We start from the raw sequence: 20,162 nt of genomic DNA on the forward strand, positions 1-20,162 counted from the left end.
CTAGTGTTTCCTTGAGAGCCTGTACACTGTGATTCCAGTCGAAAATTCACGCGTACTCGTGTCATTCCCGCGCCAAGCAAACAACCGTTGCTCCTTCGTTTCGAGTCCATTTGGTCGTCCCCAACATTTTGCAATTCACGCCATCGTCAAGGCGGCTTCTTGCGTTATCGTGCCGATATTACCGATAATTTCGCGAAAATTAATGCAACGTTATCGTCCAATAATAATGGTAATAAGCGCACTTTATATCTTTATCTATATTTTACACACTTTATCTATATCGAAGAAAAGCGTCGACGACGATCTCAACTCGACGACGCGAAATGGCCACGCTGATTACGCCTGGAAATACGAAGCTACTTTCGTAACGCGTAACAGGAGGCAAGAACGCGGTCGTAACGCGGCGCACGTGCGTCCATTGGCCTCGCGGAAAATTGCACATGTAAATCGCCAACTTTTTTCCGCCTCCACATCTACGGCCGCTGTTTCCTGCACCAGCCGTCCTTTCAATTGGGCCGTGCAATCTCCCGCTTTCAAAACGCCTGCTTAGGCGGAAACAAGTTCGATGATGACACGGAATAGCGGCAGTTTACGAGTTGTTCTATCGCCAGACCCTTTCCAAGACATCCCTATTTCCAGCAATATAAGCTTTGATGCCGCCAGGCTAGAGACGACACCGGGATTGCGATGCTCTTCACATACGTTACGTTGTCCTGTACATTGGAAATTTAACGCACGCTTAAACCTGTATTAGAGGCATATTTCTAATGCGTACACACTTGTTGTACGTACAGACCCAGGAAAGTACACGTTTGGATATCTGATCAAAAATATTTAAATGGTTAATATTTATTACATGAATATGCAGTAGAACTATATTTGACGCTTATCTGTTTGAAATGTCTATTTGTCCGTACATTAATTTTGTTCAATGATCTTGTAATTTCTACATACATAGATAGATACATTTTCAAATTGGTTTCAAATCCGAATAATATAATCAATGGTATCTCAACACATTGCCAACAGAATTTCAAAGTGTTTTATATAACGTATTCAATATGGACACGGAAGTTTTCTATAGTAAATGTTGAAATACTATAGTGTGCCAGTGTGCGATTCAAGGGAATACGAGAGACGAGGTAAATCATACGCTAGATACACATGACTACAGTTAGGTGCAGGTTGTTCGATGTCCAATTGCACGCCTGATCGTAGCTTACCAATTAACGTGGGATTTACGAAAAGCAATTATAGATCGCAGTTCCGAAATTCATCGACGTTAATAGTGGAAATTTATAGCGCAAAATATAATTTGATGGATAAAAAAGATTTCATATTGGATGCATGCGGGAAAAAGAGAAGGAATACGAACGGAGTTGCAGTATTCCATGAAAAGGCTCGGTTCGAGGAAAGAAAAGTCGAAGAAGAAAAAGTTTTCGTTCGGTGAAAAGCCAGTGAGATTAAACGGGCGAGAAGTTGAGAAAGCCGAAGAAACGAATAAAGAGAGAAAGACGAAGAAGGGAAAAGAACTGGGCGGAACAGCCCATACATGGTTGCAAATGAGGCCACAGATGCTCAGAGTGATAACGGATGATGGAAAGTAGTTCGTGAAAAGAGCCATCACGGTAGCTATTCACAATACCGAAGGATGGTGAAGTTGAAGCAGCAAGAAGCCGCCACTTATGGTGAATAAACATCTTGTCGGGAGGTGAAAGAAAACGTACATTCGTACCAGAAATAGTAGCAGACACAGCAATTTAAGTAATATGTATTCTGAACTAGACTTCATCAAATACTGGCTTATACTTTTACATAAATAATTAAATAACATTTCGTAGGAACGCGTTGGGAAAATATAGTAGAATATCGAGAAACAGATCTATTGTATAAAACTGATTGGGTTAATGTTTTTGGGATAACAACCTATAAACTTAAGAAATATAAAAACGCATATAGCAGAGAGAAAAATACATAACAATTTTTGAAAATGTTTGACGGAGAAACGATATGACATTTTTCATAACACTCTAGCTTCTATAATTTATAATCATGAAAGGTATTTATTCCATTCAGAGCAGGTACATACAGTTTCTAAGACGATACAACTTTCTAAGGGAATACAAGTTTCTAAAACATTGCAATCATAGTTGAACATATTTAATATCTCACGTATCACAGAAAATTTAGCCGTAAGAGGGATGAGTACGAAGACTGCGGTGTTAAATATAGATAAATTAAAAAATATAAAATAATTACTTCTAGGAGATGGTTGAATGCGTGATTAATAGGATCTTGAGGTTTCAGAAGCTTTGCGATCCTATTTCCTAGGAACCGCTTAATCCAACGCCGGATTGTCAGATCTCAGAACTGTGGAATGTCGAGAACCTCCTGCTATCGGAATCGCGTGTAACCAGAACTATAGGTTCTAATCACTTAACACGGTGATTCAAAGCAGAAAATTTACTAGTCGAAGAAACGCAAACCTAATGGTTTATAATGTTATGTAATAGAACTACATTCTTCTGTAACAATATTAAAAACATAGCACACATATTTCCATTACTGGTTAAGAGCATCTACATCCACACAGCGAAAGAGGAGTGAACACAATATATCTCTTGCCCTTATGCTGTCTATGGGACACATCTGTGCGAGCCATCTTTCCACCCACGTAGCAGTTAGGGAGGCATCAGACGGGTTCCATATTTTCAAGATCTTACTAATCGAAGACCTACGATTATCGAGGTAGTTCGTGGTAGGTTTCAAAGTTGCGAGGTATCGTCATTGATGCTTTTATAATCTTCAAGTAATCCTGGGCAACCCAGTCCTTGGAACCCCGGCTGCGCGGCTGGTGCGGTTGAGGTCCGGGATCCTTTGGCAGTTCGGGACTGGTTCCACATATAGAAGGTCTTAGCGGTCGAAGTTTTACATGTTGGACTAGACATGTTCCTCGAATCGAGGGTTTTGTCGAATAAGGTCTCACAACTTTGCGGGAGTAGTGGCAAGATCCAGGATTCAGGGACTCGGTATTTGAGGTTTGAAAACCACTATTTGCGGTGTGTATATCTGTATCCTGATCGAAATTAAAGGTAATTTCTAATAGTCGTAGTACTACGAACTGATTCGAGTAGATCGTATTCCATCGAACTAAGTACAGTAACACGGTGTTTGTACTTATATATAACAGGTTGGTTCATTTTCTCTTTTAAGTGAGAGAATATTTTCCCAAGACTGTTTAGCGTTGAATGAGATTTCTAAATTTAAATTTGCTTTCGAATACAAAAATTTCTAAATCGCATTCGAAAAAATATTTTCAATTATAGAGTATTTATAAATGAACCACAGATATTTCTGCAAATGCACAGTTTTATGGACACAACTAAAGAGTGGGACCTAAATAGAAATGTTTTACGCTTTAAATATCATAAATCTGTAAGTACTCTATTTTGGATATTTTCTATACTTATTATATTTATATTACATATATTCTGCAAATTTATGTATTAATCTAATTTCCCATAAATTCATAAATATCTGCAGTCTCTATCTCCAACACACATTACTTTGATCCTTCTTAGATACGAATTCTCATCAACTAAGCTTTTTTCTGTTATGCATGTTACTTGGATAATATAATTATAAAGAACACGAGGAGCAAATACTCGAGGATCGTCAAAGGATATTCTCGGAGCTCGATAGTACACGAGTCACCGTGTACTGAAATGATCAGCCGGTAACAATCCTTCGTGGATTAGCAATAAGGGAGACGGGTGAATTCAAGGATTTGCTGTTCGAGTAATTGAAAGCTGGCGTGAGCCTCAAGGCGCAGAACGTTTAATAGCCAAAGTTAGTCGCGTTTCTATGCAAATTAAATGCTTATAGCTATCGAGAGGTAGGCTCTGTAGAAGGGCGACGATGGTGGTGGTCGTTCCCCCTTGTTGTTTATCTAGGGGGGGAGGTTCTTGGTCGACTCGTAACGCAAGTAGTTAGTGCCTGTGGGCTGCGACGAACGGCCAACGTGTGCAGAATAACGATAAGCTCCTAATGCCGCCGAACAGGGGCCATATTTATGTGTCTCGCATGTTCCGCGTTTTTCTTTGTCCGTTATTGCCACTGAAAGCGATCCACGGTTTCGGGGAGGTTCCGTGCTACCGTTTTAACATGCGTGTCACAGCCTTGAAAATATCGAATAGAATCTAACAAACTGGGATCAGCTCGTATAGGAGGCCTACATGCATTCGTGGCTTGTATTTTATTAACACGCACGAATGCTATCCCTCCTCTGCGTTGTCAGGTTACCCTAAGAAAATTGGACCCTAAAGTGAATTTCGTCAAAATCTTGATACAACGTTCGCTTTATACGAATAAATAATTTGCGCCTTCGTAATAAGAGTGTCGTTTCAGAAGAAGGGAAACAAAATTTTCTCCGATAAGTAGTGCATTCGTAATTTGTATTTTATTAACACGAATTAGCGGTAGCCTCTGTCGAGCTAACTGAAGAAGATTCTACCGAAAAGTGAATTTCGTCAAAATCTTGATACAGATTAACTACCTACGAATAATTAAATGGAGGATTTACACCAAAATTATTATTTCAGAAGAACAAACGATTGAAATTGAAGGAACGAGATATAAGGAAAGAAATTTTCTAATAGCGCGAGCTACAAGCACAATTCCTACGATGTTTCCATAAAGGCAGGATAACAATATAATATTTCAACAGATTTACAAATACAAACAACCAGACATATCGTCTCACTTTTCTCTCTGAATGCACAATTTCTCTCAGAAAGGGACGCATTCCTGCATCGATATCGAGCGGACGAATCGAGGTGGCATGTTTCCCCGCGAAGAAATCGCCTCTTTGAAGAGTCGTCGCGCGTGCTCGCCCCGGTATCTCTAAATCCAAGGAACCCTTCGCGTTAGTCACGATTAACGCATGAACACCCTCAGACACGCGTGTCACACGACACCGGAGAACGGACGGTGGACGAGCGACGACGAAGAAGACACGAGAGAAAGGCGTAACCCCATCCGGGCGGAGGGTCGTCTCGCAGAGACTGCTGTTTACACTTAACTTTATTGCTTTCCGGGCAAATGCGTGCGGCTGAGTCAGCTTGGAATTAAAACCCCTTTCGTGAGGCGCGGCTATCAGTTGTCTCTGATCAGCTCGGATGCGGATGAGGAAAGGAAGAAGTTCAGCAGGAGTGAGTACGCGCGAGAAAGGGATGGCAAGAGCCGTAGAAGCTTCCGCAGCTGGGAAGCAGCCCCTCCGTGACCGTATTGGACACTAAGAACTCACCAGTTGTTTAAGGATCGTGGTTTGACATCGGTGGCCCTTCGAACATGCGCGGACGGAATAATATTCCTTTCTCCGCGGACGGTGGCGAGGATAACGATAAGAATCTCGTCCGGCGGAGTGGCATTCTCACTCTTTCGATCGATAGACACGCTCGAGCTACGTCCGACATCGGGCCAATGTAATAACGAATGTATACTGCTGGCCAGCAGAGGCGAGTTGGACCTTTTGCGGCCGTAACATTGCTGCAGAAAGCTCGGTCTGGTCGCGACACGGTCGAACCACGAAACTCGTGGAATTGTTAGAATCCAGACGTACGACTCGACTGGGAGGGAATGCACGGTGACGGTAAACTGCGTTTTATATGGCCAATTCGCAGGCCATTACGACCGCTTTGCTGAAATTTCTGTTTGATGCGACGAAAATTCGTTAAGTTGGAAGGGGACCCTCATCAACCGCGAATTTAACGTCGTTAAACACGGAAAGATGCGCTTTCCGCTTCACGGTAGCGAACGCAACGAAATACGTACATGGGAATGATTAAATTCCCGAAAAGGGAATTCTGTTGGATAACCTCCTTGGACGTGAAAAATTGTCGTCGTTCTGTATATACCGATATCGATAACGTATTTACTGAATTACGAAGTTACTAAAATTAATACAATTATCGAGAATGGTAAAGATAAGAATATTATTCGAGAAGACAATGTAACAGTTTATCGCCAAGAGGACAGATATAACATAGCCAGTTAAAGGTGTTGAATGCATACTACAATATTCCATTCGAAAACAGGAAGTTTCGGTGATAATCTACAGGTTTATGTAGACGAGATTGCCCGTTTCGTCACGTCGGCGATGCGAATGTGCAAGGCGGTCCTTCCATTATTGATAGCTGGTAGATGATAACGCATGTCTACGCTAGAATGTTATAACTGGGGTTGATAACCGCAGATACAGTTTATGAATTCCTCGGAACGATCGCTAGTTTTATTATATGTTGCACGTGATATAACAGCTACACATCTTTGATGTTTTCCCTTTATTTAATTTCGAGTTTTCATTGAATAAGGAATTTACACGGTGCGTGTTTCTGTGTCGAAAAGTTAAACAGCTTATATAACGATATTCATAGTTTTAGTCGCTCGAATTGCTGACAAAGTGGAATGCGCGTGAAATAAGTTAATAGCAATCGTAACTTCAATTGCTCGTAAATTATCGAGCACTTTACACGTGACGTTGACACAATTTCGAATAAAAAGCGGGAATTGTTACATTCTACGGTTACGTTCCATTGTAACTTTTATAGTGTATGCAGCCGCTCTTTGTACGATCATTCAGCAGGTCTAACTTTCTTTACCGGAAAAAAGTAATGTCATGCTCTATTGTATCTTTTGTACTTGAATTGTAAATTCTCCACAGAATAAAAATATGCATTTTCCTCTCATTGTTGCTCTCCATCTTCGTTCTGCCTTTTTACGCCCAACCCTTTATAATTCTTGCCGCTGCTTTTTGTATCTCAGTCACAGTTCTTTGCCTTTACTCTTGTTTCTCCCTTTAACTTTCTTCGTTATTTCTTTCCACCATAACTAAGTCCCTCGTGGCTGCAGCTTTTATTCGTTGGTTTTATTCGTTAAGTTTTTTACTCGGCTGACATCGATTGTATATTCATTGTTACACAACAAGAGTACATTTACTTCCTCTTTGTACAAATTATTATATACGTATTTATTATATTTGCTCTTATTCGTACGAACAGAGATAGTGGTTATATTTTTATCGTTTTATGAATTGCTGTGTACGGATTCCATGCTTTCATCAAAATATTCGAGATGAATTAATATACGGAAGATTATCTGCACGTGTTTAAATTGCTGTTGAATGCACTTTTATAAAAACTAGAAAGAAGAGAGCACACACCGATATTCTACCATTGTCCGAAATTAATTCTCGTGCAAAAAGAGAGATTAAATACGTTGGACAATTTAGTGAAAAATAAATTACAGTTATTGGCCACTAATACGTTAATCCGGTATCCCAGCAAGTGGTACACATGAAACGATGGCGGGCTTTATTTTTAACGCGACCAGAGGCAGTCTCTTCTCGTCCCTTCGTGATATATGTTCTTAATAAATATCGCTTTCCATAAATGCGGAAAATATGTTCCTAAGACCGTTTAACCGCGGCGTAGCCACGCGTAAATTCGCGTGAAAATCCTCGTCCGGCCTCTCTTCTCTTGTTTCCTTTTTAAAGAAAATCGGCAGGATCGAATGTGCGAACCAGCGTGTAATAATGAAGAAATAAATTAATACAAGTGTGCCGCGTAACAACTAGGCGGCCATGTAGGAAGAGCGGAAGTGAAACGAAGGGCAGAAACGAGGAGAGAAAGGCTGTACAAAAAAATAGAAGAAATGGAGGGGAAAAAGAGAAACAAAGAAGAGAAAGCACGCGAAATAGGATATGCAGAATAGCTGAAGCCGGAAAATCGCGCGTGTGCTTTTCCACAAGCCGGTGAAGAGAGGCGAAGAATCTCATTTAGGCTTTTTACTGGCGTTCGGTTAAATAGCGCACTCGTTCGAGGCAGTTCAATCGAACGAAATCGGGCATTTCACCGGGAACTTTCAGCGGCGGCCACCACGTGAAAAATACTTTCTCCTGCGAGCATTCTCTCTTTTCGATGCCCTCGAAAACGATTGCTTTCATGAGCCGATTTCATCGTGAAACGAAGGGTGAGCATCGATCGATCAGGGAACGTAATTTTCCGCGACCGCGGTATCTAAATTGAAATCGTTATCAAAATTACTATTCGTTTGGAATTTGATTTAGTCTCATCGGTCTATCGTCACAATTATGACAGTTTTGAGGACTTGCTGCGTGGTTTAATTAATAACGATTTGGAAAAATAGTGATAAATTGAAAACTCATATTTATAAATAATAAATACCGAAGGAAACTTCAAAATTTTTGTGACGTAAGATACGTTACCGCGAAAAATATAACAAGTAGTATACCTTAACACTTTCAGGACCGGTGTCTTTGAACAAAACTCTCCCGAATGATTGAAAACATTTTTGCATTTATAATAAGAAACAAGCGAAATTCGTCAGTGTAGGAATAAAAAGAAACACGTTTTAGATAATTTGTATTTAAAAATAGATAGAGGTCACGGTATGTGATTCTGACGTCAAATGATCATATAACATACCCATTTATATGATTGTTTTAGTTAAAATTTCAAAAAGATAAAGACGCAAAAGGTAATGATAATTATTTTAAGAATGAGAAGATTATACAACGCGTATATAGTAATATTTATGCCTACTGGGGCATTTTTCAAGATTAACTGAAAATACTGACTTGTCGTCGTTTATGGCGGCGAGATACAGCATGTATGCTATGCAATCGGTCTTGAATGCGTTAAAATTACAAAATGTAACTAAAATTTGTGTGACTAAGAATGTGCAGATTTCTAATGTAATATACGATGTACATTGTTAAGGAATGAGATACAGTGCAACGCTATTTTAAAATTAACCGAAATGTATTTTATATTAAGAATTGAATTATAAGCGTTAGTTGATTCTATATCGAAGGTACAAAAAGATATGATAATTCAAATATTTTGAATATTCTTCCGTTAGTTGATTCTATATTGCAAGTGCAAAAAGATATGAGAGTTCAAATATTTTGAATATTCTTGCGTTAGTTGATTCTATATTGCAAGTACAAAAAGATATGAGAATTCAAATATTTGGAATATTCTTGCGTCACTTCAGTTTGAAATTTTTTGCTGCAAGACTGCCATGTTTCGAAACTTCGTTTCGTGAATAATATTTCTTCTTGGTAAATATTACGCGCATATATTTTCTGGAAAAACCGGGTTTGTTAGCACAGCTAGCGAGGATACTTGAGATAGCCTCACCTATAGCGAAGCATACATAAAGAATTACTTGATTCTCACGGCGAGCGACTTTTTTCCTCGCTCTTTTTTTTTTATTCCTATCTGACGTCGTTTCACGGAGGCTAGGAACTGCTACTTTTAAAACGACCAGCAAACAAGGTTAGCAGCGTGGTAAACAAAACGAAAAATCTTAAAGTGCTTTTAGTGCCTGACAAGCACAGAAATCATACAGATTACGTTTCAGGAAAAGGAAATGGCGAATCATGTAGACGCGTAGCACGAGGAATAATTTTTTTTTCTTTTAACAAGAACGCAAATTACGTGCAATTAAATAATTGGACGCATTCGATTGCAATACTTGTAAGGCTTAATTCTTTACTTTTTCATGTAAAACTAATCGATATCTATGTAATTATACTATATCAAGCGCGTAGTTTCCCGAGGACGCATACTAAATACAGAATATCGGTTACACAATTAGAATAGAGAATTATGTAATATGCGATGTAATTGATTAATGAACATTGCGTAATAAGGTTCCTGAAATATGGTTAAACTATCGTAAGAACTGGCAACAATTTCTAAATTGATTGATGGCGAACTTACTCAACATCGTGATTAATGACGAAGTAAATTTAATTAAGAAACACTGTAACAGTGTAATATTCCTAATGTAAATGGCAACGATCTAAAAATCGCACACTCATAAATCAAATCAAAGGGTAACCTTTTATCATATAAAATTATAAAATTTAACTATAAAATCTTGAATAAAGTTCAACGATCGAAAAGAATATTAATATTAATATAAAACTTGAAGTTAAAAAAGTCTAATTCGATACGAAGAAGATGTGTCTGCAGCAGAAGATCAATACATCTCTCAATAACGTTTCAATTCTTCTTCACAAGCAAAGGAACGATATTTCTTTGGTGCTGTGTGCGCGCAAACGGAGCATCTTCAGTCGATTGGGAAATACTAAGTAACAGTAATACTACCAACTCATAAAGGAAGGCCTTTTGTATGCAAATACACGTGAAATACATACTACAACCGGTAACAAGGGATGCGTAATGCGCCGCTGTATTTCTCTTGCTCGTATCCTTTCTTCCTTGTTCACTTTCCACCACCCCTCTCGATCTCGCCATCCAGCGCGGCCCGATTCAATTTACCTTGCGATAAAATCGTCCGTTTTTCTAAACGTCCGATTCGTCGGAGCTTTCGTAAGGGACCTCGAACTTCCAGCCGTTCGAAATCTTCGCGGAAAAAGGGGCTCAGCCTTTCGCTATTGGGACGTCAAGTACTCTCGAAAATCCTCCAAGCGGTCTATTTTGTTGGATTTAATAACTGAGCTTTTTTTTTTTTAGATAATGAAAAAGATAATTGGCTTGATCGAAGTGACCATGGGTTTACGAGCGACAAGAGGAATTTTCAGATAAATAAAAGATATTTCGCGATAAATGAAATAAATGGATAAAAATGGAATTTTTTAAGCAACTCTGTGAGATCAGACCCGATAAAGCTAAAATGCTAATCCAAACACCTCATTTTACTTCTTATTAGCTTTTGTTCTATTAATCTTTGTCTAACAATCGCTTTTTATGAAGCACGTAAACGGATAGAAAATGAATTTTTGTAAAAATTTTATCGGGTCGGTCTAGAAAAAGCTGAAACGTCAACCTGCAGATTTTTTAATTTTCTATTAATCTTTGTTCGCGTTTCCATAATAACTATTTTCTGTTAAAGTACACGCAAAGAACTAGCACGCAAAATGCATAGAAAATGCAAGTAATAAAATGTCAGTAACGAAATGCACAACAGTTCCGATAATACTTTTAATCTGTTTAAGACATTTGCTAAGGTTTGTTTCAAACACGCACGACCGATAGAATTCGTATAATTTATGAAAATAATACGAAATTAAATGTTACCAATAAGCGACACGGAACAGCGTGCACGTTCGTTGTGATGGAAAGCGGCGCCGTAAATCCATAGAGTCGCTAAAAACTGTGTCAGCAAACAGCGCAGAAAAATTGTATACAGAACGAGGAAAGATGTTTCGACAAACATAGCTTGCAAACCGCCCCTTTCAGAGGCACAACCCTTTTTAATCTGAATAAAAACGCCGTGTTGTTCGACCTACAAACCAATAGTTATACCACCGAGACGAAACACGCCAGAGTAACAGTTGCGCGAAATTGAACGGGTTCCTGAAAGATACTGCAACTACGGAAATGTTAAAAAATATCTGACAGTGTTTAATTAAAAAATATTCCAAAAAACACTGCTGCAAAATAACTCGCGAATTTTTCTAGTTTCACACCATTGATTGGAAACGAAAATTACAAACTGATTTTCTTCGAGGTTCTGCTCATAAAAATATAAATTCGATCAAACAAAATACTCGATCTAATCATTTAAGTTAACGTTCGGCTTTGATATCGAACTTCGAAAAGAAAAAGACTACAGGATTTTATTCGATGGACCAAGAGTCCTGTTATCGAGTTTACATAAATGATTGATATGGTTCGATAGGTTAGAAGTGTGCTCGCTTGTTCTACATTTTGTCCGTGTATCGATCATCGTCCAACTACCATGGGAAATAGAAACGTTCCACCGTCTCTATCCTACAAATGTAAATCTAATAGAAACAAATAAATACGAAGTTGCACGGAAACTACGGATCGTTCGTGATTTTGAAATCGTTTCGTTAAAATGTTTCACCGCATGGATGGAGAATTCGATATCTTTCAAAGAGGAAAATTGTTTTCATAGGTAGAGAAAAGATTAAAATCAATCGAAGGTACATCAATGGGAAAATGTAAAAACTAAACGATGCAGGTAATAGTAATAGCAATGGCGCGATAATATAACGCGATCAATAATGCATCAACTATTTTGCAAGAAGAAACGGAAATGAAATTTCATGGAACCAAGAGAACGAGGTGAAAGTTAGAAACACCGGTCGATGTTCGCTCTTTCGAGCACATCCTGCTGCCAGTTTTCGTTCCAGCTGTTCGACTCTCCAGTAAATCTCAGATCCAGATGCTTTTCGAAATTTCTCTATAAAATTCGAACGCGTGGACTAATTCGAATTCGCTTCGATAACTTCATCCTCGTATTGTTCCTACTAAACCAACATTCATTAACATGCTATTGACGCATATGTTGTATCGATTCGACACGCATAACCTGTTATCGGTGTATGTGCTGCATCAATTCAATTATTTAAGTAACGCTACTGATTATTGACGCAACTCTCGCTTTTACGTTCCGTGCGTTCAAACAAAACAACCTAGAAAAAACAATGAAAACATATGAGAAATAAATATTATTATTCGAAATAAAACAGTTGCTGATCAAAGGAACTAAGGGTAGTTACCCCTATTTTAATAACAACGAATGTTTTAAACAGAAGTAAAATCGATATATCGGCAACGTATGCTTCACAAAACCATCCACGCAGAAAATAAAGAAATGTAAATTAAAACGATAAAAGAGAACCCTATTCTATTCCATGATTTATAGTCGATGGACTGTCGCATCAGAGAAATTCGTTCGAGATCCACTTGTCCCCAGAGTTCCGGTGAGCATCGAGGAGGTGGTATCAATTAAAATTGGTTACGGTACGTTCGAGAGATTCAGCCTGCGTGGCCTGTCATCGAGAAGGGGCCATCGATCCGGCAGATCGGTCGTAAAATAAAGATTTGGCCAAGAGGGTGGCTCCCGTGGTCTTTTTCGGAGGGGTTACTTTGCCCCAACGGTAACCCTGCGGCGTGTGTATCCACGCTGGTGCACACATACCGGTTTCGATACCATAGGGGCGGATCGGCCGTACTCGGCCTGAATACTGATTCTCCACGGACGCATATTTTACCGGCGCGGATAAAAGATATTTGCATTTTGATGGACCGTACCGAGTGCATTTGACGTTTCATATGCATTCCGTCCAGTGTTCGTGTGCGCAACACACTCGCGTTTGTGCGATAATGTGTGAAAAAAATCACTCTTGGCCTGCTTCGTTCTTACCAACGTCACGAGGTATTTGTATTTATTTCGCGTCTTTATGCACCGATCTCTAGGACCCTTTGAATATCTACACGTGTTATGTTCGTCGTGAGACTGGCTTCTGAGAGAAACTATCGCTTAGGTGAACTAGTTGAGATTCTTCTGTGGCCTCTATGCTCTATCACTCGTGCAATTGAAACGAAACAAATGAAAATTACGAATTCGCTGGAGGATCGAAGGAATTTTTTAAATGCAGGCTACTTGGAATAAACAGACAAGGCGAACTCAGGCAAAGATAGACACGCCGCAGAGCAAAAGTTCAACGTCGATGTACCACTCTGTGGAGTCAGACTTGCCGCGCAACAGAGAGGTGGGAGCTTTGTTTAACGAAGTTGTAAAGCGTTTCCAGACGGAAAAGAGAGCGTCTGGAAAATACGAACAAGTTTGATTTAATATAATTAACGGGCTTCCGCGGAGTGTCTAACGAACAAACTTTCTACGTCTTAAGGCTCTTTCCAGCTCCCAGTCCGATGGAATTGCAAGAAATATCGAATTAACGAAATTAGGGAAAATCAAAGGTAATTCAGTCTGTAGAACAGACTTGTTGTATCGGTTTACAATATTTTTTGATTTCAATCATACACGTTACGTCGATTGCATTCGTTTCGTGCGTACTTTGTTGATCGTCAACTTTTGCCGTAAATAAACACACCGGTCTATGTACTACAAATGCAAAGCGTGATGAATGTTTGCCATGAGTGTCGGAATACGAATGTTGCCTAGAAATTATTCATGGTCGCCGATATTAAAAGCTCGCCAGCGAGCGAGCCGGGAATCAATTGCCAAAAACGTCGATATTGGCTCGGCTTGAAACAAGAATATATGCCCGACTGTGGTCACAATGGGTCAAAGATGTGGGAAATTGAAAAATCATTCGTCGATAAACGTAATGAAAACGCGAAAGATCGTCGCACTAGTACGAATGGAAATGTATGAACTTTCTTCGTTTTACATGGAAATCATTTTCTTTTCGATTAATATTATATATTTTATTATATACATATATTATTATATATGATTATTATCTGTAAGATTATATATGGTGATTATATATATCAGAGATTGGTTCAAATTTTTTCAATAATTTTTATTAATATATTATTAAAAATTATATTAAAAATATATTAAAAATTATATAATTTTAGTTAACGAAGGGTAGCGACTTTTCGTTCACGAGATTCATTATTCGACCTGCTGATGAAACTTAAAACCTTACTCACCGTTATAGTTGCACTTTTCGTTACTCGCGTCGACGTCTTATCTCGCGGACAAGTTTTCAGAACGAAGTCTCGCTTCTTTGCAGTGGCTTCCCAGGATTTTACAGTCTCTTCAGACGACCCGTTTCTTCACTTCATGTCACGGTAATTGCTGTCACAGAACACTGTTACACGAACGAAGTTGCATCTTCCTGACTTCCGACCGGCGAGCTTCGTCTGGAGTTATCATTTCTGCAAAAAAGATAAACGTCTTCTGAAGATCAAATATATCGTAAGATATTATAAGATATTGCATTAGAAGATATTATAAGGAACCAAGGAAATTTAAGAAACAAGTGCTGTCGTAAACGAACTTCAGATTCAATGGAACGATGAAATTGATCGTCGAGTGATTTAATATCTAAATCTTAAAATTCTCAATTTCTTGTCTTTCAGTTATTTAGAATATTTGATATCTAGAAGTTGATATTGAAGACATTGCCCAGAAAAATATTTAACTTTTAGAGGGATAAAGATAATTAATCGTTTCATCGATATTCTCTAGGGAATTTTTAAAAAATTCGAGGTAGATCTTGCGCGATTAAAGGATGGATAGGAGTACAGGATCAAAACTTCTGTACCTCTCAGCTGCAAGGTTCAGATACTTCCAAAGTTCAAGAACTCCGAGATTTTGACTTCCAAATTTCAAAATGCGTTTAAATCTAACAACAAATTCCAAACTTTCTAGATTCTCTCGTAAAGATATACTTAGCGTAGCAATTAAACGTAGAAACAAGAACACAAAAACAAACTTTTCTAGTAACTTCGGATTCCAGCAAGACTATTCCCCTTCATTTTCTAACTTCTCACTATCAATTAGAAGTAAGTTAACAAAAATGCAACGATGCAATGATTAAATTATACTACGTTCTGAAGATGCAAATACTTCTAGTTCTGAGTTAAACTGAAGTATCATGATTTTACTAAACTATAATATATGAATTCTATGTTTTATGTAATTTAGTTTCCACACAGCGGTAAAAAAAAAACGTTTTTATTCGACTTTACTATCTTTATAGAATAGAATATTCCACAATTGTGACAACAATAATCGACCATCTGCTGGACGAAAGTTAAAACTTATATTTAAAACTAGAAAGTGTTCCGTGACTTATGTACACATGTGTAGGAACACTCTCCGCCATTTATGAGCGAGTAACTGGGAGAAAGTTGCGCCACAAAACAGGAAAATTACTCCTTCGACACGTTGTGAGCAACCTCGATTGGAAAAAGGGGACGGTAGTAGTGACGACGGCAATGGAAGAACGGAGACACAACGAGGACGAATGAGGATCGAGCAAGTTCGAGTAAAAGTTGCGAACCCGAGGGAATGCTTGAGAAGCTTTATAACTTCGACAATCTTAAATCGACAGAACTACCATGTCCGGCGGTGGTGAAGAGTGTCGGAGAACGGGGAACGAATAAAACGCACGGAACGAGGTAGTGTAGAATGGAGAGGGCAAGCAGATAGTCGAGAGGGGTTGGGAATGAGGAAAGTAGGTAGATACGTGTATTACCGTCGGTGATAGTACGAGGGGCGACACGGCGACTACGCTTTGACACTGTCCATTGTCTTTTTTCATGAGTTCACGTGCCCTCCAGTGAACCAATTCCGGGCTTCGTAAGGGATCTCGTATCGTACGTGGCGGCGCACAGAAAGGAATAAAAGAGAATTATAGATCTCTTCGGTTAGCGTGTTTTATGATATTCTTGGTTACACAGGATATAGATGTTTGATTTAAACGGAACCGAGCACGGCATTTTCAGAGATTATAGGAAGAATTATTTCCAACTGGACGATAATGTAACGAGAGTATATTGTTTTGGTTATTTTATAGATCCCCTAGGTAGGATTATTAATAATTTATGATAACACATACAACTCATAACAATGAATCATCATGAAAGAGTATAACCGAGAACCGAAGACGCCATACACAAAAATATTTGAAGCTGTCGGGTTATGCCCGGTGGGATATTGTTAATTAGTGGGACGCAGACGAAAACAGAAATAATACGTACGATGAAATCTAATTACGTCACGGTCGAAACGTGTAATTTTATAACTTTCCGCGGGGAATGGACAAAGTACGACATAATTTCATGTAACGAATCTTCTCGATTAGATTAAACGTCCCGTGGAAATGATTAACTACCCTTTATATATGCTTAACATTCCTCGAAATCGTATTTTCTGCTGACAAAAATTCCTTTGTCGAAATAACAACGCGAACAAAGCTGGCGTTCTCGATTACGAAATCCGGTGAAATTCCCGCCCACCCTCCTTTTTTTTTGTCGTCGCCGAAAACAGTACGTGTTCTCTTTCGAGAAGCTCTTTGAAGCGAGCAATTTGGGAACCGCTGGCTAGCGCTGTCTCGACTTCTGCACAACGCCATTAAAACCGTACGTGCGAGCACACGCGTCCGTCTGAAACGCTCCAAAATAATGAATACTTAAACGCGCGAAGCGTGTGGTGCACGTGCGCGTGCGCTCGCGTGCTCGCCGAAGAACTAACTTTTTATCTGGTCTGTGTCGGCGCCTAGCTGGCCGAGCACAATCACGTCCGAAAGCTGTCTGCCAAAGGAATCGACAGGCCGCGTTAATTTAATGAAAAATTCACGATCGCGCGACGATCACGCCAGTCCGCGCCGCTCCTCCGCGACGTCGATGTTGGAGGAAGAAGCAACGAAGAGTGACGAAAAAGAAGAGGAAGAAAAAAAAAGAAGAAAAGTAAAGGAACGTGTGGAATTAATGACGGTGTTCCGCCCCCTTGTCTTCGCGTCGTCTACATCCCTCTTCCCCTCTGCTTCTTTCTATGTGAACCCTCGGCCGGCATTCCGCCGAAGGCGCAACGTATCGGTAGACAAAGGGAGCTGTCTCGAATAACGTTAAAACAGTGCAAGCAACCGGTGTAGGTAACAATCGGAAGGAGAGAGCGTCGCGGGACCGCCGGCGATCCCCAGGGGGTGGAAAATACCTACGCACCCCCAACATACCCGCCTGTTCTCGCCTGTCTCGAATCGAAGAGTCGCGTCGGGGGTCGCGAAGCCGCCTGGCCACCCCTCGCCTGTCTCTCTCCCTCTTTTTCACTCGTACATGATCTTCTTTCTTCTACCAATGTTCCGTCCCAGGCTCGTGCTTCCATCCCTCGAAAAAACCTCGGCTTGCATTTCAGTAAAGAGCCAACCCATCCGCGTGCATGGACAATGGGACGAGACGCCCCGCTAGACGGACGACAACGCCCTTTCTTTTCAACACACGCGTGTCTGCTTTTATGCCAGTGTGTGCGTCGCCGACAGGGAGTATACAGTGTCTTTTTCCACCCAACGACCCTCTCTCGCTCTCTTCCTCCCCCTCTCTCGTTTTCTGTCCTTCACTTTCCGCTTTTCGCTCACACTCTGTTGCTCGCGGGCCTCTCACTCTCTTCACGTGTGTCTGACTTCTTTTTTAAGAGAGCTACAACGACGACAACGATGTCTCGCCCTCGCTTCCTACTCGCGACGCGTGCTTCCCGGCACAGCAGCGCGGAAAACAATTTTCTGCGCTGTACAAGCCAACGACGGCGGTTGCTACTCGCCGAGCTGTAAGTACAACATCGTCTGTGTAAATCATATGAGCCACCGATTTCTGATTTAATGACGCGAGCTGCCGTTTCCCATTACTTCTAATTACTCGCAATTACTCGCAGTCTTTGGACGCCTCGTCCGGATACATATACATTACAGAAGTTTCGTTTCGACACGAGCAAAATATCATCTTTAATCAGGCAGAAGAACGAACGAGCAAAAAACGACTGTATCCTTCCGGCCCGTTTGCCGCGATTCTCTTTGCCAAGTTATTACACAGCAGCCACGACGCGACTATTCCGCAGCTCGGATACAATTTTTCAATGCCTATATAATTCGCGACACATTGCACGGAAACTGGTACTCGACTCGATTCGTTTCAGATTTCTCCGTAACACCTTGCGTTTCCTTTTTTAGAACGTTTTCTGTGCAGCGTGACGCGCGAAGGGAGTAAGAACGAGCAACAAGCTTTCACGAGTACGCCCCGGTTCTTATTATTTCAATAAAAATCGTCGCCACGACCATGCTCGACCATTATTCAAATTATAAACTCGTCTAACAATGGAAACGTTACACTCCTCCACTCGTTTTTTCCCCGGTTCCCTTGCACCGTCCCTACTTCTCGAATTTCGTGCCCAGGGTAGAGCCCTCATTCTTCTCGTTGCTAACGTCGAGACTTCAACTTCTTCGAATCGAGCCGAGTACATTTACGAAAGTACCCGCATTCACACCTTCCGTGTACGGCGGCGAGCAGCCGCACGCACAGCGCAGACTACGAAACAGGAAGCTTCCGAATTCTTTTGTTTCCAAGTCGCGGCGCGCCTTCCCAGCGGCGACCGTGTTGCTGCTGACTCGCTGCTGCTGCTCGTTAAAAAACGAAAGGGGCTCGGCTGGTTTGTCCATGCTTTATTTTCATTTCATCTTCCCCTTTCTACCGTGGCCGCTCGTTTTCTCGCGCTGTTCGAAAGTAATATGCTACCGCTTAGTAACAATATTATGTCTGGATACGTATGTGCGTCTCGTCGTCGAGAGGGAAACAGGAAGAGAAAAGAACGGGAACCAGAGAGGGTAGAAAAGGGCGCGCGGTAAACAACCAACGCGCTGGACGTCCGGGATTTCACGGTGAAATTTTCCTTTCCGCTCCGACGAAACAAAACTGTCGCTCGCCTGGCTCGCCCTCTTATCGTCGCGTACGACCGTCCGCCGCGCCACTTTTTCCGCTTTTCCGCTCCGCGAATTTCGCTGCCAAAACCGTCTACGATTCAATGACGTTTAGTCGGCTCGCGAGATTATTTTATACGGGGCTTGGACTTGCACATGGACTTCTAACAATGTCATAGAAACCCGAAGGCGGAGTTTCGAATTCAAGTAAACTCGGTTGTTGGAAGAGTGACGAGGAAATGTTAGATTAATTATGAATAATACAGTGGTAAATTAGTATTTTCAAGTGACTTTTTCGATCTAGATTTAAATAAAAGTTCTCGTTTAAAATGCAAATGGCCTGAAGTTATGTAACAAACGGCACATTCAAATGAAGAACGATTAAACAGTAGAATACACGAAAAGCAGGTAATTTTAATATGTTAATTTATTTAAATTGCAACGAGTGCAATTGTAATATCGATTTCTTTTGAAGTATACTGGTTGACGAAAGTATTTTTGAGTATTTACCACAAACAACAGTCGTGTTCATATTATATGTGTTACATAGAATATCTTGAAGTTTTATTAGCACCGTAACGAAACACGTACAATTTAATAATAATCGAAAAAAATATATATATAGAAATTGCAAGATATTTATTGCAAACGTGTATCTAGTAAAAAATTTGTATACATTAGGCCATTTTAAGTATATAATAAACGTTAAATAAATATTGAGGTTATAAATATTGTAGGTAATGGACTATTTAAATATTTCCGTGATCTCTGCAAAATACATAGCTTGTACTAAATATCTTGCAACCGCTATATATATTTTTAGATTCGTTCCAAACTTTATAAATACAGTTATGATAGTCGACTCTCGTAACAGTGCTAATAAAAATTCAAGATGTTACATATAACACACATG

The 20,162-nt window shown here is 40.1% G+C and overlaps 1 protein-coding gene across 2 annotated transcripts in view; it reads right to left on the reverse strand.

Annotated features, from left to right (window-relative positions):
* Nucleotides 1-20,162, reverse strand: part of LOC126878065 (semaphorin-2A) — a 557,194-nt gene that overhangs the window by 419,668 nt on the left and 117,364 nt on the right. For both annotated transcript variants that reach the window (XM_050640491.1, XM_050640490.1), the window contains exon 2: nucleotides 14,487-14,714. The gene's annotated coding sequence lies outside the window, so the exon portion shown is untranslated. The remainder of the gene's footprint in view (nucleotides 1-14,486; nucleotides 14,715-20,162) is intronic.

The sequence above is a fragment of the Bombus huntii genome, chromosome 2 (assembly GCF_024542735.1).
Source record: "Bombus huntii isolate Logan2020A chromosome 2, iyBomHunt1.1, whole genome shotgun sequence".
In the NCBI taxonomy this organism is placed as follows: Eukaryota; Metazoa; Arthropoda; class Insecta; order Hymenoptera; family Apidae; genus Bombus; species Bombus huntii.